A 21,396-nucleotide genomic window follows, 5' to 3' on the forward strand; every position below is an offset into this window, starting at 1 on the left:
TAGTGCAATTCTCCATTCTCTACCCCTTTTCGGAGCCCCATGAATTGCGTTTTCGTTCATGCATCCTCCCCCCACGAGTTTGGAGCCATGCGTAGTGATTGCTTAGTGCAATTCTCCATTCTCTACCCCTTTTCGGAGCCCCATGAATTGCGTTTTCGTTCATGCATCCTCCACCCACGAGTTTGGAGCCATGCGTAGTGATTGCTTAGTGCAATTCACCATGAATTGCGTTTCTGTTCATGCATCCACCACCAACGAGTCTAGAGCCCCGTGAAGTTATTGCGTAGCGCTGTTCGCCAATTCTCCATTCTCCACTTTTTTTCGGAGCCCTATGAATTTATTGCCTAGCGTTGTTCATGTGTCCTCCACCTTCGAGTCTGGAGCCCCGCGAAGTTATTGCGTAGCGCTGTTCGCCAATTCTCCATTCTCCACTTTTTTTCGGAGCCCCATGAATTCATTGCCTAGCACTGTTCATGCATCCTCCACCATCAAGTCTGGAGCCCCGCGAAGTTATTGCGTAGCGCTGTTCGCCAATTCTCCATTCTCCACTTTTTTCGGAGCCCCATGAATTTATTGCCTAGCGCTGTTCATGTGTCCTCCACCATCGAGTCTGGAGCCACGTGAAGTTATTGGGTAGCGCTATTCGCCAATTCTCCATTCTCCACTTTTTTCGGAGCCCCATGAATTTATTGCCTAGCGCTGTTCATGTGTCCTCCACCTTCGAGTCTAGAGCCCCGCGAAGTTATTGCGTAGCGCTGTTTGCCAATTCTCCATTCTCCACTTTTTTCGGAGCCCCATGAATTCATTGCCTAGCGCTGTTCATGTGTCTTCCACCTTTGAGTCTGGAGCCCCGCGAAGTTATTGTGTAGCGCTGTTTGCCAATTCTCCATTCTCCACTTTTTTTCGGAGCCCCATGAATTCATTACCTAGCACTGTTCATGCATCCTCCACCGTCGAGTCTGGAGCCCGCGAAGTTATTGCATAGCGCTTTTCGCCAATTCTCCATTCTCCACTATATTCGGAGACCCATGAATTTATTGCCTAGCGCTATTCATGTGTCCTCCACCATCGAGTCTGGAGCCCCGCGAAGTTATTGCGTAGCGCTTGATGCAATTCTATCCCGCAAGGGTATTGGGTAGAAGACTCCAAGTAGATTGGGCTAGAGATCCAAGGGATGGCCCTAGGGTTCTCATGAGCCTTAGAGTAGATTTCGATCCCATGAGCTAAGTATGAGCCTGCTTATCTTTGTATTTATTAGAATAGGTTTTTCCTTCGTTTGGGCCTTGTATTTTGGCAATTCTAGTAGTATAGGGTTTTAGCCTTGTATTTTGGGGCATTTTGAGTAGTCTTTGTAGTAAGGACTTTTTTTTGTATTTTCATGTTTTTTGTCATGGGGGTTAGCTTAGCTATTATAGGGGGTGTGTAGCTAAGTTCTAGCTTCTCATCTCAAGGAGGTGAGCTTAGCTATTAAAGAGGTATGTGTAGCTAAGCTCTAGCTTCTTTAGGAATCTTCTTAAGGAAGCTTCTCAAAGAGGTGAGCTTAGTTATGAGAGGGGTGTGTGTAGCTGATGGAAGCTTGCTTGTGGGGCTTCTATGGAGGCTGGATCTTTGAGCTTCAATGGGGTCCTTTAATGGTGATTTTCCACCATGGAGATGCAGCGGAAGACAAAGGAAAGGAGGTGAGAGGAGGCGCCATCCATTAAGGAATAAGCCATGGAAGAAGGAGCTTCACCACCAAGATGAGCCTTGGATAAGAAGCTTGGAGAGGATGCTTCAATGGAGGAAAAGAAAGAGGGAGAGAAAGAGGGAGGGGGGAGCACGAAATTGAAGGAAGAAAAAGGGAGAGAAGTTGAACTTTGAGTTGTGTCTCACAAGACTCTCATTCATCAAAGTTACAACAAGTGTTACACATGCTTCTATTTATAGACTAGGTAGCTTCCTTGAGAAGTTTTCTTAAGAAAACTTCCTTGAGAAGCTTCTTTGAGAAAACTTCCTTGAGAAGCTAGAGTTTAGCTACACACACCCCTCTTATAACTAAGCTCACCTCCTTGAGAAGCTTCCTTAAGAAGATTCCTAAAGAAGCTAGAGCTTAGCTACACATACCTCTCAAATAGCTAAGCTCACCTCCTTGAGATGAGAAGCTAGAGCTTAGCTACACACCCCCTATAATAGCTAAGCTCACCCCCATGACAAAAAACATGAAAATAACAAAAAAAGTCCTTATTACAAAGACTACTCAAAAGGCCCCGAAATACAAGGCTAAAACCCTATACTACTAGAATGGCCAAAATACAAGGCCCACACGAAGGAAAAACCTATTCTAATATTTACAAAGATAAGCGGGCTCATACTTAGCCCATGGGCTCGAAATCTACCCTAAGGCTCATGAGAATCCTAGGGCCTTCCCTTGGATCTCTAGCCCAATCTACTTGGAGTCTTCTAGCCAATGCCCGTGCGGGGTAGGATTGCATCATTCCCTCCACCTTGGAAAGGATTTGACCTCAAATCTCGAGGTTCTTCATACTCTGGGCTCCTTCCCTCAACACCTGTAAAAAGAACAAAAACACATGTATTAGTGGTGTTTGGTATGTTGAAGTAAGGTAAGGTCTGAAAACCCATTTCCTGGGCATCTTCCCATGAAGGAACATGGTTTCTCACCAACTCAATGAGTGGTGCTACAAGTATAGAAAAATATGGGACAAACCTTTTGTAAAAGTTTGTTAAGTCATGGAAGCCCCAAATTTTTCTTATACTTGGTGGAGTGAGCCACTCAGGAATGACCTTTATTCTCTTAAGGTTCATGGGAACCCGTTGATCACTATTTGAAAAATTAAGAAAAGTAACGCAATAAAACATACCTTTTTCTGTATTTTCATATTGATTATTCCTACCAAAAAGTATGACAAACCTAAGGTGTCCCATATGAGTACCTAAGTTTGTATTGAAACTAAAAATAAGAACAAACCTACCTAATGGGTCCCTATGTACACACACCATGAAGATGTTAGGTGTACGAGTGATTTTACAAAAGAGGGTTGCACCACTCAAAACATTCATCATACCACCTATTTTAGGGACTTGGTGCCTAATAATACCTATTTTGGGCACCAAAAAAGCACAAAGATTTAAGCTCTTGCGAACCAAACCCTCATCCAATAACTTCTTTACTTGAGGAATAAACTCAAGCCCAAGAGGTGTGGCAATGCTAGAAAGTGTCTTTTTACAAAAGAGAAAATATGGAGGTTGTCTAAGAGGGAAAGTTTCTTTAATGTTTGTCTTTATTGTAAAATGAGTTTCCTTCTTAGCTAACCTCTTGGAGGAGACACTTACCTCCTTACACTTCTCTTTAACCACTAATGGTTGTCCATCTTCTTGGGGGTAGATTTCTTCACTAGATTCTTCCCCTTTTGCTTCTTCACTTTCACTAGAGGAAGGTGAAGTAGTAGCCTCATCTTGGCTACTATAAATGTCTTGGCCCCTCATAATCATGGTTTTTGTGGTGGGACATTGAGAAGTAATGTGTCCTTTTCCAAGACATTTAAAGCACTTTATAGAGCTAGTTTTCTCTTGCATACTAGCCTTAGGGGCTTGCTTTTCTATTGCCTTCCCCTTATCATCTTTGTGCTTAGAAGGTGTCACCCCTAAGATGCCTTGACCTTGGTCTTTCTTTGGATAAGAGTGAGAGCCATAAGATTTTGAAGTAGACTTCTTTTTAAGTTGTTGCTCTACCCTTATTTCCCAATCTAAGTTAGCCTCTACATTGTCCTTCCCATGGAAGTATGAGAGGTTAATGTTAGCCTCTTGAGGCTTTCTTTCCTTTTCTCTTCTATGGGAGTGAGGTCTAAGATGTGACCTATGCCTTCCTTCGTAATAGTCACGAAGTTGTTCACTTAGGCTCTTGCAAGAGTTATGACTACTATAGGAGGCATGTTTTTCTCTTTTCATTTCTTTCATTATTTTTCTTCTTTCTTCCTCTCTTATTTTCTTTCTTTCATCTTGACTTATTTCTTCCACTCTTTTTTTTCCTTTTTCTTTTCTCTCTTGTTTTTCTTTCCATAACTTGAGGGAACTCAACTCATCTAAGATTCTAGATAAAGGGTCTTTATGACTAGTACCCTCGCCATTAACACTAGATGAATGATGACTCATGTTGGTTCCTAAGTTGTGGTTCTTTCTTGTTGGAGGTTTGAAAAAAAAAGGTAAAAGAAACTATGGTTGAAACTAGCCAAAATAAACACTAAAAGAGGTGTGAAAGATAAGGTAAACAACTAATTGGTAAAAGGAAAACTATCTAGGCGGTTTGGCAAGAAATGTAAACTAGGCGAATCCTAAGAGTGTTTGGATGACCACATTAAAGGTTTCCAACAAAACACTCACTATCCTAAGGAAAAATTGCCTAAAATTATTACACACAAATGGAAGTTTGGTAACCTATTGGAGGCTCCCAACACACTTCCAATGAAAGGCCTTTTTGTTACAAAACTTGAAAGCAATGAAGGTAAGTAAATTGCAAATTACAAAATTTCAAAACGATCCTCAATTTTGGTGGTTGTTCTCTCTTTGGTGATTCACTCAATTTGGAATTCTTCTTAGTCCAATAGCTCTTAAGGTGGTTGGCCCCTTGCTTCTTGACTCAAATTCTTCAAGGGATGGCACCAATCCTCCTTCCAATTCCCTATATGGCAACCCACAAACAAGGAAACAAAGAGACAAGCAATAACCAAAGACCAAAAAAAAAATGAAATGAAAGCTAAACCAATGGAGTTTTAACAAGACAATTTTTCAAGGATTATTCAACAATTAAAGCAATGAAAAGGACATAGAAGCAAGCTAGGACTCAAAGAGAAACTTAGAATGGCTCTAGAGTACAGTAAAAAAAAAAACTGAAAAAAAAAGACTCAAAAAACCTCTAGCTTTGGCACTTGTCTTCACACTAATTTTCAATTGAAATTTCCAATTATAGAATAAATTTTGAGCCAAAACAACAAGCACACTTCTCTTTCACCTTTTTTTTTCTGGATACTGATTTTCCTGCCCACTTGTGTGATTTTTCGTATTTTTTCATTTTATCCAAATCACTTGCTTATTTTTTTCTAACTTTTTCCCAGATGTCTAGAAAATTTAGTAAAACTTTCAGCTCAAAATTCGAAGTAACCAATTCTCAGTAATTTTTACAAGTTTGTCTGTCCAAGCTGCCAGCACCAGCGATTTTTTTTTAAGCATGGTATATTGATTGCCTTGGGCTTACTTTCAACCTTCCTATGTATGTTGAACTCACTAGGATTGTTTACCACAGTTTTTGGAGTTTAATATTCACTTAGTATCAACATTTAAGCCAGCAATTCAATCACCAAAACTCAAATTCACAATAGACACAATCATAAGGAAACCTAAAAGTTCAAGAAAAGGTTCACAATCAAAGACTTTCTAAGAATTTTGCATGAACATGTTAAGGACTAATTAACATGAAAGATTTGACTCAAATCAAATAATAGGATAAAAGAATTTCATACACTCATGAACAAATGAGTTAGACAAAGAAACAAGAAAATAAAATTCAGCACAACATAAGAAATCTTATATGACAAGTTTCATGACTAGACATGACTTCTATGACAAAACTACAATAGGTGAACAAGTCACTCTAGATTTTTGAGGTTTTCTTCTACTTTAATATTTTTGTAAGAATTTTATGGTTTAGGATTCAGCCACAAAAAATAACAAGACAAAACTCAAAGGAACCTAAACTCAACACAATTCATGGTTCAAGAACAAGAACAAGAAATTTGAACCATAGAAAATCAAATCTAACTTCTATAGCAAGTTTAATCGGTGGAAACTCTAAAGAATCATGTTAACAACATTTAGAACAAGACATGTGAGGAGATACATGGAGAAAAATGAAGAAACAACAATGGAAGAGAAGGTAAAGAAAAAAATTAATGGAGGTTTAAGGAGCACCTACTTGAAGCTCTTGTGCTCTGATACCACTTGATGGAAGCTTGCTTGTGGGGCTTCTATGGAGGCTGGATCTTTGAGCTTCAATGGGGTCCTTTAATGGTGATTTTCCACCATGGAGATGCAGCGGAAGACAAAGGAAAGGAGGTGAGAGGAGGCGCTATCCATTAAGGAATAAGCCATGGAAGACGGAGCTTCACCACCAAGATGTGCCTTGGATAAGAAGCTTGGAGAGGATGCTTCAATGGAGGAAAAGAAAGAGGGAGAGAAAGAAGGAGGGGGGAGCACGAAATTGAAGGAAGAAAAAGGGAGAGAAGTTGAACTTTGAGTTGTGTCTCACAAGACTCTCATTCATCAAAGTTACAACAAGTGTTACACATGCTTCTATTTATAGACTAGGTAGCTTCCTTGAGAAGCTTTCTTAAGAAAACTTTCTTGAGAAGCTTCTTTGAGAAAACTTCCTTGAGAAGCTAGAGTTTAGCTACACACACCCCTCTCATAACTAAGCTCACCTCCTTGAGAAGCTTCCTTAAGAAGATTCCTAAAGAAGCTAGAGCTTAGCTACACATACCTCTCTAATAGCTAAGCTCACCTCCTTGAGATGAGAAGCTAGAGCTTAGCTACACACCTCCTATAATAGCTAAGCTCACCACCATGACAAAAAAACATGAAAATAACAAAAAAAGTCCTTATTACAAAGACTACTCAAAAGGCACCGAAATACAACGCTAAAACCCTATACTACTAGAATGGCCAAAATACAAGGTCCAGACGAAGGAAAAACCTATTCTAATATTTACAAAGATAAGCGGGCTCATACTTAGCCCATGGGCTCGAAATCTACCCTAAGGCTCATGAGAACCCTAGGGCCTTCCCTTGGATCTCTAGCCCAATCTACTTGGAGTCTTCTAGCCAATGCCCGTGCGGGGTAGGATTGCATCAGTAGCTAAGCTCTAGCTTCTTGTCATACCCTAATTTCGTCCGGGGACCTTTGCTTGATGACATGCAACTTTTGTTTGGTCCTTGTGAGGTGCTTGACACCCATCATTAGGCAATTTGTGAAATTCCGGGACATGTCGGAAAACAAAAGAAAATATTGATGCACAATCCATAAGGTTCCGTGACACACCGGAAATCAAATGGAAGCATCGTTGCACAATGAGTGAGGTTCCGTAACATTCCGTAAGTCAAAAAAAAGGGATGATTATGTAATCCGCAAGGTTCCGTAACATTACGGAAAGAAAACAAGTATCGTTACGAAATTCGTAAGTTTCCGTAACTTTACGAAAAAAGAATCACCAAAAAAGGCAGGGGGTGTACTTAGTAAAAATGGGGGTGCAAATAGCAACCAGGCCCACTTGGGCCCTCCAGAAGATTCCTCCAGAAGGCTGTTGCTTCTGGAGGAAGCAACCCTGCTCGCCTGGGCGAGCTGGGTGGCAAGCTTCTCCCCTAATCTTCTATAAATAGGGGGAGAAGTGAAGTAGAAAAGGGTTCAGCCCCTTAGGCACTTCTCTCTCTTTCGAATTTGCTTAGGAAAATTGTTTCCGTGAAGAAAATCCAAGCCGAGGCGCTTCCGTAACGTTTCCGTAACGTTTCCGCGAGTGATTTCGCGAAGGTTTTCGACCGTTCTTCGACGTTCTTCATTCGGTCTTCATCGTTCTTCAGTCTTCAACGGGTAAGTACCTCAAACCAAGCTTTTCGATTCATTCTATGTACCCGTGGTGGTCCACATTTTGTTTCATGTATTTTTATTCTCGTTTCATTTATTTTTTATACCCCCTTTTGACGTGCTTAAGCCATTTTATTTAAGTCATTTCTCGCTTAACCTAAAAATAAAATAAATTTCCATCGATCGTTTGAATTGTATTATCCGTTAACTTTGGTTGAAATGAATTCCGACCGATCGGTCGTGCCGCAACCACGTTGGAAACCAAAAAAAGAGGTAAATAATAATATAAATAAAAAATAATAAAATACCCTTTAGTAAAATAAAGCGAAAAATCAATTGGACGTTTTCTCTTTGGGATTTCTCATTCTTAATCGAATTGACTAATAACTAAAGTGAAACTAAGGCTAAAATCAACTCGCCTAGTCAAGCTCGTCCACAAAAATAGGTTTTTTGAAAGTTTATCATTTCAATTTCTTACTAAGTAAAATGGATCATTTTTAAGGTCCAACGCCTTATAATGATCACCTTTCAAGTAAAAAAGAATCACTTGATTCACGCATAAGAAAGAACTACGTAGGTCTGATTTCCTCATCGCAATTGAGGAATACGTAGGAGCAAAGGGAAACACCCTTGTCGACCACAAAAAGAGAAAAAATATAAAAAGGGTATAAAGGATATAAAGACATAAAAAGGGAATGTAAAAATCAAAGTCATGTTTGCACATTCGATTAAAGGCTGCCGTCCCTTGGGACGGACGTGTGGGGTGCTAATACCTTCCCCGTGTGTAAATACAACTCCCGAGCCTTTCACTTAAAAGTTCGTAGATCGCGTCTTTTCCGGTTTTTCCGATGTTTTCCTCAAATAAACGTTGGTGGCGACTCCGCGCGTATTCCTTTTGTGGAACATGCATCCCGCGAGTCACGCGTCGCCCTCCCGCCGAAGGGTAGGTTGCGACAGTTGGCGACTCCACTGGGGACTAGTTTTTAGAGAGTTAGGCCATTTAAATCTTGTGCAATGTTTTTTCGTGACTTTCTCCTTTGTTGGTTTCCCTTTATTTGTCTTATGTTCTTGTGTATATAAATTCTTTGTTGCTTTTAGTGCGTTTTAAAATGTATGCATGAGGTAAATATTTATTCATTTGATGCACACAAACACCAACACTATTTGCACACACTGTGAGTTGAAAAAGGGCCCTATACCCGGGTTCATAGGAACATAAGGAGTGGAGGTGAATTTGTGATCATGCTAGGTCTCCGACTTGCTTGATTACAGTGAACCCTCATCTAGAGTTTTTCTCTTTGAAAACATATTGTTGCTAGTAGTCCCTACTGCTGTTGTATGTTCTTCGAAGGGGATAATACCTCTAGAAACCATCAAGAGAGATATGACTACCTTGGGGGTTATCACTAAATGCCTAGTTAGCTCTCTCCCTTATAGGTCCCTTAAATAGGGGCACGGAGCAAACACGCTGCGTGCCATTTTTCACACTGCCATGCATAAGTATCATATACCCTTTTGCTTATGTTCAGTGAATATTGTCATACTATGTACATTCCCTTATTGCGCCTTTTGCATATGCATCGCATACGGGTTCTGTCTTGATCCCCTCTATAGACAAATCAACGGAGGGTCCGGGTCACCGTTTTAAATACATACGTTGGGGCATTTTGCTACCCCTAGACATTGTGTCTAAGAAGGAGACAATGTCCCAGGCACCCGCATTCTTAAATTACATCTGTGTCATATGCATTCCTTCATGCATTCATCCATTCCACCCATGAGATATCGGAGTTTTGATTTGCACCAACTTTTTTTAGTAAGCATGGGGACAAATCAAACCGGCAAGAGGTTTTACCAAGTCAAGGTTAAAGGCCTAGATACCACCAGCATCAAGGAATTAGGGCGGTTGATGGAACCTCTCCAAATGCAAGCCTTCCGCAAGACTTACGGAAAGATCTTAGAGTTGACCATAGCAGAGGTATCCATAGAAGCCATTGCATCACTCACCCAATACTACGACCAGCCTTTGAGATGCTTCACGTTCGGAGACTTCCAATTGGTACCGACCATTGAAGAATTTGAGGAGATTCTAGGATGTCCTCTCGGGGGAAGAAAACCATATCTTTTCTCCGGTTGTCTCCCCTCTTTGAGCAGAATTGCAACTGTGGTCAAGGATTCAGCAAGAGGTTTGGACCGCGTAAAACAAACTCGAAACGGCATAGCGGGCCTACCACGGAAGTACCTAGAAGACAAGGCGAGGGATATGGCAAATCAAGAAGATTGGGTTCCGTTTATGGATGTGTTAGCATTGCTAATCTTTGGGGTCGTCCTCTTTCCAAACGTAGATGGTTTGGTGGACCTAGCCGCAATCGACGCGTTCCTTGCATACCGCTATAGCAAGGAAAGTCCGGTGGTAGCTGTCTTGGCAGATTTATTTGACACATTTGACCGAAGGTGCGAAAAGAGTAGTGCACGGATCCTCTGTTGCTTGCCCGCTCTCTGTGTTTGGTTGGTTTCACACCTGTTCCTGCAAGACACGAGGCATCCATGTCCGCTCCAAAGCCATCGCTCGTGTACTGAAAAGAGAAGAATAGATTGGGACCGGCTTTTGGCTGGGATAGGAGGTAGAACAATCAATTGGTTCCCCCGATGGAAGGAAGGAAAGGAGGGAGTCCTTTTCTCATGTGGAGGGTACCCAAACATTCCGCTGATAGGAACGAGGGGTTGTATTAACTACAATCTCGCGCTCGCTATAAGACAACTAGGGTACCCCATGAGGGGAGCACCGATGGAAGAAAGCATGTCTCCTTTCCTTGTGAGGGATTTCGGCGCGCAAAATTTCAAGGCTATACAAAGAATCCATAAGGCATGGGAAACCCCGTTAAGGAAAGATGAAGAACTTAGGGGCATTCGTAATGACATCATTGGTGGTTACCATGAATGGCTGAAAGTTCATATACGAGGTTTAGATTGGCTCGCCAAGTTAAAAGTCATCAGCGAAGAGAGTTTCGAAGCACCGGAAGAGGACGAAGAAGTCCAAGCTCTCAAAAGCGAGTTAGGAAAGGCGAAACTTGCCAAGGAGAAGTTCAAGTTGGCCGCTACACACATCCGGAAGGAGTGTGCCGGATTACGGGAAGAGAATGCAACTACCGCAAGAGCCCTTGAACAAGAGGCCAAGAGGGCTCGCAAGGAAGAGTATGGCCGTAACAAATTTCGTGGAGCTCTGTAGGGTAGCAACAATGAACTCAAGCTGCGAAGGGAAGAGAGGGACCAGTCGCGAGCGCATAGCATGGTCTTGAAAGAGGAGTTAGTCACCTGTTCAAGGTCCAAAAGGAGCTTGTCTTAGCGTTTATGCGAGACGGAGACCAACATGCTAGCTATCATCGCCAAGTACCAAGAAGAGTTAGGTCTAGCCACGGCCCACGAGCATAGGGTCACGGACGAGTATGCCCAAGTATACGCGGAAAAAGAGGCTAGAGGAAGGGTGATCGACTCTTTACACCAAGAGGCAACCATGTGGATGGATCGGTTTGCTCTTACCTTGAACGGGAGTCAAGAACTTCTCCGATTGTTAGCCAAGGCCAAGGCAATGGCGGACACCTACTCCGCCCTCGAAGAAATTCATGGGCTTCTCGGCTATTGTCAGCATATGATAGACTTAATGGCCCACATAATTAGAAATCGCTAGAAAACTTGTATGGTCTCTCAGACCTTGACTAGATACGACTTTCTGAAATAAAATGAGTTGGTCCCATGTTTCTACTCCAAAAAGCTTGTGCGAATCAAATCACTCCTGCATTTTATCTCTAGCATGCATTCTTTCTTTCATTACCCACTCCTCACGTTTGGTTTTTTAGGGAAAAACACCATAACAAAACGCACCCCAAGGCATCCCTATCGCACCAGATCCAAATCTAGAACGATGGGTGATCAAGAGGAGACACAGGAACAGATGAAAGCCGACATGTCGGCTCTGAAAGAACAGATGGCTTCCATGATGGAGGCCATGTTAGGAATGAGGCAGCTCATGGAGAAAAACGTGGCCACCGCTGCCGCTGTCAATTCGGCTGCCGAAGCAGACCCAACTCTCTTGGCAACCGCGCGCCATCCTCCCTCAAACATAGTAGGACGGGGAAGGAACACGCTGGGGCACGACGGCAACCCTCATCTGGGATACAACCGAGCGGCTTACCCTTATGGATTGTCGCCCAACTACTCACCACCCGTCCTGCAAGACGATGCGGGCCATATTGCTTCTCCCGTCCTTGAAAGAGAGCCTCCTCAACAGCCCGACGAGGTCCACGAAGACCCTCAAGACTATGCTCGAAGGGATGTCGAGTTCTATCCCCCGATCCCCGAAGGGCCGGCACCCAGCACGTTGCCTCAGCCCAACATCACAACACAACCAATAGTTTTGTCCATGGAAGGACCGCCCCCGGCAACTGAAGAAAGGAGGAAGCTCGATCTCCTCGAGGAGAGATTGAGAGCTGTGGAAGGATTTGGGGACTATCCGTTCGCAGACATGACGAATCTCTGCTTAGTACCCGATGTTGTTATCCCCCCGAAGTTCAAAGTACCGGACTTCGACAAGTATAAAGGGACGACTTGTCCCAAGAACCATCTCAAGATGTACTGTCGCAAGATGGGCGCACACTCTAAGGATGAGAAGCTATTAATACACTTTTTTCAAGATAGCTTGGCCGGAGCCGCGGTAGTTTGGTACACTAATTTGGAAGCTTCCCGTATCCGTACTTGGAAGGATCTGATTACTGCCTTCCTAAGGCAATATCAGTATAATTCCGATATGGCTCCCGATCGTACTCAGCTGCAGAATATGTTCATGAAAAAGGGCGAAACCTTTAAAGAACACGCACAGCGGTGGAGAGACCTGGCGGCACAAGTGGCTCCTCCCATGGTTGAGAGAGAGATGATCACCATGATGATAGACACTCTGCCAATGTTCTACTATGAGAAGCTAGTAGGTTACATGCCGTCCAGCTTCACGGACCTAGTGTTCACCGGGGAAAGAATCGAGGTAGGGTTGAAAAGAGGAAAGTTCGATTACGTTTCCTCCACGAGTGCGAATGCCAAAAGAATCGGGACAACGGGGGCAAAAAGGAAGGAAGGAGATGCCCATGCCGTCTCTTCAACACCCGCGTGGGTCAAACCCCCGTAAACACCTCATGGTACCCATCAGTACGCGCAACATCACCCGAGCTTCTCGGCTCATACCGGGAATGCCTCTAGTTCAGCACCTGTGCAGCCTAAGGCACCCACCCAGAGGGAAGCTCCCCAAGTTCCAACTCCGAACACAACTCGCCCAGCCGGTAATTCCAACGCAACAAGGAACTTCCCTTCGAGGCCATTTCAAGAATTCACCCCACTCCCAATGACGTACGAAGACCTCTTGCCATCCCTCATCGCCAACCATTTGGCCGTGGTAACTCCCGGAAAGGTCCTCCAACCCCCTTTCCCAAAGTGGTATGACCCTAATGCAACTTGCAAGTACCATGGGGGTGTCCCGGGGCATTCCATTGAAAAATGCTTGGCCTTTAAATACAAGGTCCAACATTTGATAGATGTTGGATGGCTGACTTTCCAAGAGGATCGGCCCAATGTGAAAACCAACCCGCTCGCCAATCATGGAGGGGGAGCGGTTAACGCCGTTGAGTCTGATAGGCCGCGCAGGTCTAAACCTTTAAGGGATATGGCAACCCCTAGGAGGTTTATCTTTGAGGCCCTACAAAAGGGAGGTGTGATTCCTCATAGTGGGCGTAAGGAGGATTCCTGTTTGCTGCATTCCGGCGAGCGGCATGACATGGAAACGTGTTTGGGAGTAGAGGAATTGTTACAGCGAATGATAGATCAAGGTCGACTGAAAGTTAGCAGTGAAGGAAGAGAGGAGCAACATATATGCATGCAGTCCACGGATGGGAGCAGTGTTGCGAAGCCCAAACCCTTGGTGATATACTTCACCAAGGGCACAGCTTCGCAAAATCCCGGACACCCCTTAGCAGCTAAACCTGTTCCTTTCCCATACCAAAATAGCCACGCAGTCCCATGGAGATATACACCTCCGAGGGGGAAGGAAGAAGAAGCCACCGACGTCAGCTCGTTGTCGGCTAAGGTAACAAATATCACGAGACTGAGTGGTGTGACCCGTAGCGGTCGTGTGTTTGCGCCTCCGGACCTACCAGCCCAACCCGCGAATGTCAAGGGGAAAGGAAAAGTGGTGGAGGAACAAGATGGCGAAGCACCCCACGCTTTGAATAAAGATATTCTGGCGAAAGGTCTTCCGGAGAAAAAGGATGGTAAAAAAGAGGTGTCGCTAGAGGAAGCCAGCGAGTTCCTCCGTATAATTCAGCAGAGCGAATTCAAGGTTATCGAACAGCTCAACAAAACCCCGGTCAGGGTCTCGCTGTTGGAGTTACTCATGAGCTCCGAGCCTCATCGGGCTCTGCTAGTAAAAGTTCTGAACGAGGCCCACATGGCCCAAGACATCTCGGTAGAAGGTTTCAGGGGGCTGGTCAATAATATCACTGCCAACAACTATCTCGCCTTCGCCGAAGAAGAAATCCCCGCCGAGGGGAGAGGACATAATAAAGCTTTGCACGTGTCAGTCAAGTGTATGGACCATATCGTAGCCAAAGTGCTCATCGATAATGGTTCCAGTTTAAACGTGATGCCTAAGAGCACTTTGGAGAAATTACCATTCAATGCTTCCCACCTAAAGCCAAGTTCAATGGTGGTTCGTGCCTGCGACGGCACCCGCCGAGAGGTTAGGGGGGAGATCGATCTCCTGGTACAGATAGGCCCTCACACCTGTCAAGTTACCTTCCAAATAATGGATATTAACCCCCCCTACAACTGTCTGTTGGGGCGGCCGTGGATCCACTCAGTGGGAGTTGTTCCCTCTACACTCCACCAAAAGTTGAAATTCGTAGTGGAAGGGCATCTGGTCATCGTATCAGGCGAGGAAGACATCTTGGTGAGCTGCCCATCCTCTATGCCTTATGTAGAGGCCGCAGAGGAGTCATTAGAAACCGTTTTCCAGTCTTTTGAGGTGGTAAGCATTTCCTCCGTGGACTCCTTCTCTGGGCAAGCTTGCCTGTCCGATGCAGCAGTAATGATGGCCCGAGTTATGTTGGGGAACGGTTACGAACCCGGAATGGGTTTAGGCAAAGACAATGGCGGCATAACTAGCCTGATAAATGCCAAAGGAAATCGTGGGAAGTATGGGTTAGGCTATAAGCCTACTCAGGCAGATATAAAGAGAAGCATCGTGGGAAGGAAGAACGGTAGTCAAAGCTCGCGGTTGAGACAAGAAGGTGAAGGAAGCCCGCCCTGCCACATAAGAAGAAGCTTTATAAGCGCGGGTCTGGGGGACGAAGGTCAAGTGGTCGCGATATACGAAGATGATGTTTCGAGTACATTGGATTTGGTACGACCATGCCCTCCTGATTTCCAGCTGGGAAATTGGCGAGTGGAGGAATGCCCCGACATTTACGCAACGAGCATAATGTAAACCTTTAACGTTTTAAAAGCTCTATAGTTGGGCCTAGGCTTTAGAGTTTTTCTTTTGTTAAGGCTTTGTGTCTTTTGTTTTTGAATTTATAATACAAGGATCTTTCTTCATCTGTTCCTACGTCTCTACCCATTCTCATCCATTTGCATGTTTACTACTTTATTTCTGAAACGGCAGATCCGATGACGAGTCCCCCGAAGGTACTAATACCTGGGACCCGCCTATCAACTTCGAGCAAGAAGCGAATCAAACGGAAGATGAAGGGAACGAGGATGTGAGACTTCCCCCAGAATTAGAAAGGATAGTCGCCCATGAGGACCAAGAAATGGGCCTCATCAAGAAGAAACAGAACTAGTAGACTTGGGAGTTGGCAGTGGAAAAAGGGAAGTAAAGATAGGCACAGGTATTACCGCACCTATCCGTGAAGAATTAATAATCCTGCTAAGAGACTACCAAGACATCTTTGCTTGGTCATACCAAGATATGCCCGGTTTGAGTTCTAACATTGTACAACACCGATTACCTCTAAATCCCGAGTGTTCCTCGGCAAAGCAGAAACTGAGAAGGATGAAGCCCGAAACATCCTTGAAGATAAAAGAAGAAGTGAAGAAGCAATTTGACGCTGGTTTTCTGGCCGTCGCTCGGTACCCAGAATGGGTTGCCAACATTGTACCGGTCCCTAAGAAGGATGGGAAAGTACGAATGTGTGTGGATTATCGGGACCTGAATCGGGCCAGTCCCAAGGACAATTTTCCTTTGCCACACATCGATATCCTCGTAGATAATACGGCCAATTTCGCTTTATTTTCCTTCATGGATGGTTTCTCCGGTTACAATCAGATAAAGATGGCGCCAGAGGATATGGAAAAGACTACCTTCGTCACCCTGTGGGGGACATTCTGTTACAAGGTGATGTCCTTTGGACTCAAGAATGCCGGGGCAACTTATCATCGGGCCATGGTAGCTTTGTTCCATGATATGATGCATCAAGAGATCGAGGTCTACGTGGAAGACATAATTGCTAAATCTAAATCCGAGGAAGAACACCTTGTCAACTTGCGGAAGTTGTTCGAAAGGCTTAAGAAATATCAATTAAGGTTGAACCCCGCCAAGTGTACCTTTGGGGTCAAATCAGGGAAATTGCTTGGTTTCATTGTAAGCCAGAAAGGGATAGAGGTAGACCCCGAAAAGGTGAAGGCTATCCTTGAGATGCCGGAACCCCGTACAGAGAGGCAAGTCCGAGGTTTCCTGGGATGCTTGAATTATATTGCCAGATTCATATCGCAGCTCACCGCCATTTGTGAGCCATTGTTCAAACTCTTACGCAAAATCCAAACTGACCGCTGGAATGAGGGTTGCCAAGAGGCTTTCGGAAGGATCAAGAAGTGCCTCATGAATCCCCCTGTGCTTATGCCACCAGTACCTGGAAGGCCTCTCATCTTGTACATGACAATCTTGGACGAGTCAATGGGGTGTATGCTGGGGCAACATGACGAATCCGGAAAGAAAGAGCGCGCTGTTTACTACCTAAGTAAGAAGTTCACGACCTGTGAAATGAATTACTCCTTGCTCGAAAGAACGTGTTGTGCTTTAGTATGGGCATCCCATCGCCTAAGGCAGTACATGCTGAGCCATACTACCTGGTTGATATCCAAGATGGACCCGGTTAAGTACATCTTTGAGAAGCCAGCTCTCACGGGACGAATCGCCCGGTGGCAAGTCCTGCTATCCGAGTTTGATATAGTTTACGTCACCCAAAAGGTGATAAAAGGAAGCGCCTTAGCAAATTATTTGGCTCAGCAGCCTCTTAACGACTATCAGCCCATGCATCCCGAATTCCCGGATGAGGACATCATGGCCTTGTTTGAGGAAAAATTGGATGAAGATCGGGGCAAATGGACTGTATGGTTTGACGAAGCGTCGAATGTTCTAGGCCATGGCGTTGGAGCAGTATTGGTCTCTCCGGACAATCAATGCGTACCTTTCACAGCCAGGTTAGGATTCGACTGCACCAACAACATGGCCGAATATGAAGCATGTGCCCTGGCCGTCCAGGCAGTGATTGACTCCAATGTCAAACTACTCAAGGTATACGGCGACTCAGCGTTGGTAATCCATCAGCTGAGAGGGGAATGGGAAACTAGAGATCCCAAGCTGATACCCTACAAAGCCTATATCAACCAATTGGCTAAAACCTTTGATGAGATCTCTTTCCATCATGTTCCCCGCGAGGAAAATCAAATGGCAGATGCGCTTGCTACTTTGGCGTCTATGTTCCAGCTAACGCCACACGGAGACCTACCATACATTGAATTTTGGTGTCGTGGCAAACCCGCGCATTGTTGCCAAGTAGAAGAGGAACGGGACGGTAAGCCTTGGTATTTCGACATCAAGCGATATGTCGTAAGCAAAGAATACCCGCCAGAGATTGCCGACACTGATAAGAGGACATTGAGAAGATTGGTGGCCGACTTCTTCATGAGCGGAAGCATACTGTATAAGAGAAACCACGACATGACGCTCCTGCGGTGCGTGGATGCCAAGGAGGCGAATCACATGATCGAGGAAGTCCATGAGGGCTCGTTTGGAACGCACGCCAACGGGCATGCTATGGCCAGAAAGATCCTAAGAGCAGGTTATTACTGGCTTACCATGGAAAGTGATTGTTGTGTCCATGTAAGGAAATGCCACAAATGTCAAGCGTTCGCAGACAATGTCAATGCTCCACCGCATCCTCTGAATGTCATGTCCGCCCCTTGGCCTTTCTCCATGTGGGGGATAGATGTCATTGGGGCCATTGAGCCCAAGGCCTCAAATGGTCATCGCTTCATCCTCGTAGCGATAGATTATTTTACCAAGTGGGTCGAGGCGGCCTCCTACACCAATGTCACGAGGGGTGTGGTGGTCAGGTTCATTAAGAAAGAGATCATCTGCCGATATGGTTTGCCAAGGAAGATTATCACGGACAACGGCACCAACCTGAATAACAAGATGATGGGGGAAATGTGCGAGGAGTTTAAAATCCAGCATCACAATTCCACGCCCTACCGGCCAAAGATGAATGGAGCCGTGGAAGCGGCCAATAAAAATATCAAAAAGATTATCCAAAAGATGACCGTGTCGTACAGAGATTGGCACGAGATGCTCCCATTCGCGTTACACGGTTACCGAACTTCAGTGCGAACGTCAACTGGGGCAACGCCGTTTTCATTGGTATATGGGATGGAGGTTGTGTTACCGTTTGAGGTAGAAGTCCCGTCATTAAGGATCTTGGCAGAATCCGGATTAAAGGAATCAGAGTGGGCTCAAACGCGCTATGACCAGCTCAACCTTATTGAGGGTAAGCGCTTAACGGCCATGAGTCATGGGCGCTTGTACCAGCAAAGAATGAAGAGTGCATTCGACAAAAAGGTACGCTTGCGCAAGTTCCATAAGGGAGACCTTGTGCTAAAGAAAATGTCCCATGCTGTCAAGGACAATCGAGGAAAATTGGCCCCAAACTACGAAGGGCCTTTTGTTGTGAAGAGGGCTTTTTCCGGAGGAGCCCTGATGCTTACCAACATGGATGGCGAAGAGCTACCTTCACCCGTGAATTCTGATGTCGTCAAGCGATATTATGCTTAGAATCTGGGGCAATTAAGGATGTCGCTGCATGTTCTTTATCTTTATGTGTTTTCTGGATTTCCCCAGGGATTCCCCGTCTACTGTATCTCTCGTTACAATCTTTTAAAGAAATGAACGTGGATCCGAGGTTTTAGTCCTCACGTTGGTTTCAAACCTTGCGTTAATTTGTGATCACCTGAGCCCTTCCGCTCAGTTCATGGGATGCCCCAAGCGCTTAATTAAAATTGAACCTAAACCAACTTTCACTAAAATTTGCTGCGTTTGAAAACATTCATGCATACGCATACGCATGCATATTGTTGTGGTAAAACAGGGGCAGGATCATCTTGAGCTACCTTCTGGGGTAGAGACAAAACATGAACAGCAGAAACCAATCAAGGTAAGACAACGACGCGGTCAAGATTGGCCACACCTGGTTGTTTCTTACTTGCAGGTACATAGGGACGGATGCGAGTGGGGGTGGGGTCACGACCGACCGATCGTTGCCCCTTCTCTGCGCTAAACAAGCAGAGAACGTCGCTGCAAGGCAGCCCAGTATCCTTTGTATTCGCAGTTTTCTTTTACTATTTGTTTGTTTTAAAATAAGTAATCGACGCCTTATTCTAACTTAAGTAAGTTCAAGTTAGGCGAGACGCTAACCCATGAAAAAGGAAGGGACATGGTTAATGTTCCCCTCAAAAAAAAAAAAAAAAAAAAAGCAGGTTAGCTCGCCTGGGCGAGCAACCCCTGCACCAAAATATAAAAAACGAAGAAAGGGGGACGTTTTTGCATTCAAAAACTTCTTTTCCCCCCATTCAAAAGCCATACCCACAGAATTTACGAGTTTGCAGCCCTAGGATCTCTACTTTTCGCATTTTTCGATTCCGTTTTACGCTTTTATTCATCACCAACAAGAAATGGCCCCGAGGAAGCTTGCCTCAAAGAGGTCCAGGAAGGATAAGGCGGCCGAAGGAACTAGTTCCGTTCCTGAGTATGACAGTCACCGCTTTAGGAGCGCTGTACACCAGCAGCGCTTCGAAGCCATCAAGGGATGGTCATTTCTCCGGGAGCGACGCGTCTAGCTCAGGGACGATGAGTATACCGATTTCCAGGAAGAAATAGGTCGTCGGCGATGGGCATCACTGGTTACCCCCATGGCCAAGTTCGATCCAGAAATAGTCCTTGAATTTTATGCCAATGCTTGGCCAACAGAGGAGGGCGTGCGTGACATGAGGTCCTGGGTGAGGGGTCAGTGGATCCCGTTTGATGCAGATGCTATCGGCCAGCTCCTAGGATATCCGTTAGTGCTGGAAGAGGGCCAGGAGTGCGAGTATGGCCAGAGGAGGAACCGGTCTGATGGGTTCGATGAGGAGGCCATCGCCCAGTTGCTATGTATACCGGGGCAAGATTTTGCCCGGACTGCTGCCGGAAGACGGGTGCGGATCATGCGCACCAATATGACCACCCTGACTCAGATATGGATGACTTTGCTGCTCAGCAACATCCTGCCCACCGATCATAATTCCGACCTCCCTCTACCAAAGTGTCAGCTGGTGTACGCCATCCTGACGCGGATGAGTATCCATGTGGCTCAGTTAATCGCTGATGCCATCTATATTTTTGCAGGTATGGCGCCTACCAGGCACCCTTTGGATCCAGATAAGTCCAACAGGGCCCTGGGATTTCCCGCACTGATCACAGGACTCTGCCAGTCGTTTGGAGTCCCCGTTGCACCTACCAAGGTAATTCGGCCGCCCATCACCCGGGCTTTTATTGAGAAGTATTGTACCCAGAGACAGGCTCAGGGTGATGCTCCACAGGCCGCAGGCGCGCCACCACCACCTCATCAGGCTGGCCAGGCTGGGTCATTTGACATGGGGCAGTATTTACGGCATTTGGTACGCCAACAGGCGGCCAACCACCGGGCACATGTACAGACCCATGATTGTCTGTACCAGATGAGCCTCAGCATGCAGAGCCAGGGCTTCGCTGCTTTTTCATGCCCTACTCCAGACCAGTTCAGGGCAGAGGTCACATGGCCCGGAGATTGGCCCGAGGCCCAAGCAGGAGAGGCGCCCCCAGAAGCTCCCGGTGATGGCGAGGAGGCCCACGAGGACGAGGAGATGGCCGATTTGCTTGACTTCTTGGGAGGGAGTGGAGCTACATGACTGGGAGATCCCCAGATTCATGTTTTCTTTCATATTTCTTTTATCATTTTTATGTTATGTTATTTTTTTTTACTTGAGAGACTAATGTTTGCTTTTGTTGTTTCGATTGTCATTTGTACAGCGCATGCATTTTTGTTTGGATTGTTGCGTTAGTGTTTATATTATTATTATCAATGATGTTTGAAATTCTGGAACCGTGTAGAGTTTTTTCGTTTAGGAACATCGTCCAAAAAAATAAAACAAACAAAAATCATGATAAAAATAATAAAAAAAAAGGGAAAGAGAGATCAAGTAAGGAGAAAAAGAAGGAAAATAGAAGATAAAGAACCAACATGTTTTTGAAAGAGATGATTTCCGATTTTTGATTGAAAGGAAAATTCGCCGATCATAGCTAGTTTTTGAAAAAAATGTGTGTACACCCGAAGAGTGAACGCTGTGAAATTTCCCCGGACGCCCAAAATGGACTCGGATGA

Source organism: Glycine soja, chromosome 15, assembly GCF_004193775.1.
Source record: "Glycine soja cultivar W05 chromosome 15, ASM419377v2, whole genome shotgun sequence".
In the NCBI taxonomy this organism is placed as follows: Eukaryota; Viridiplantae; Streptophyta; class Magnoliopsida; order Fabales; family Fabaceae; genus Glycine; species Glycine soja.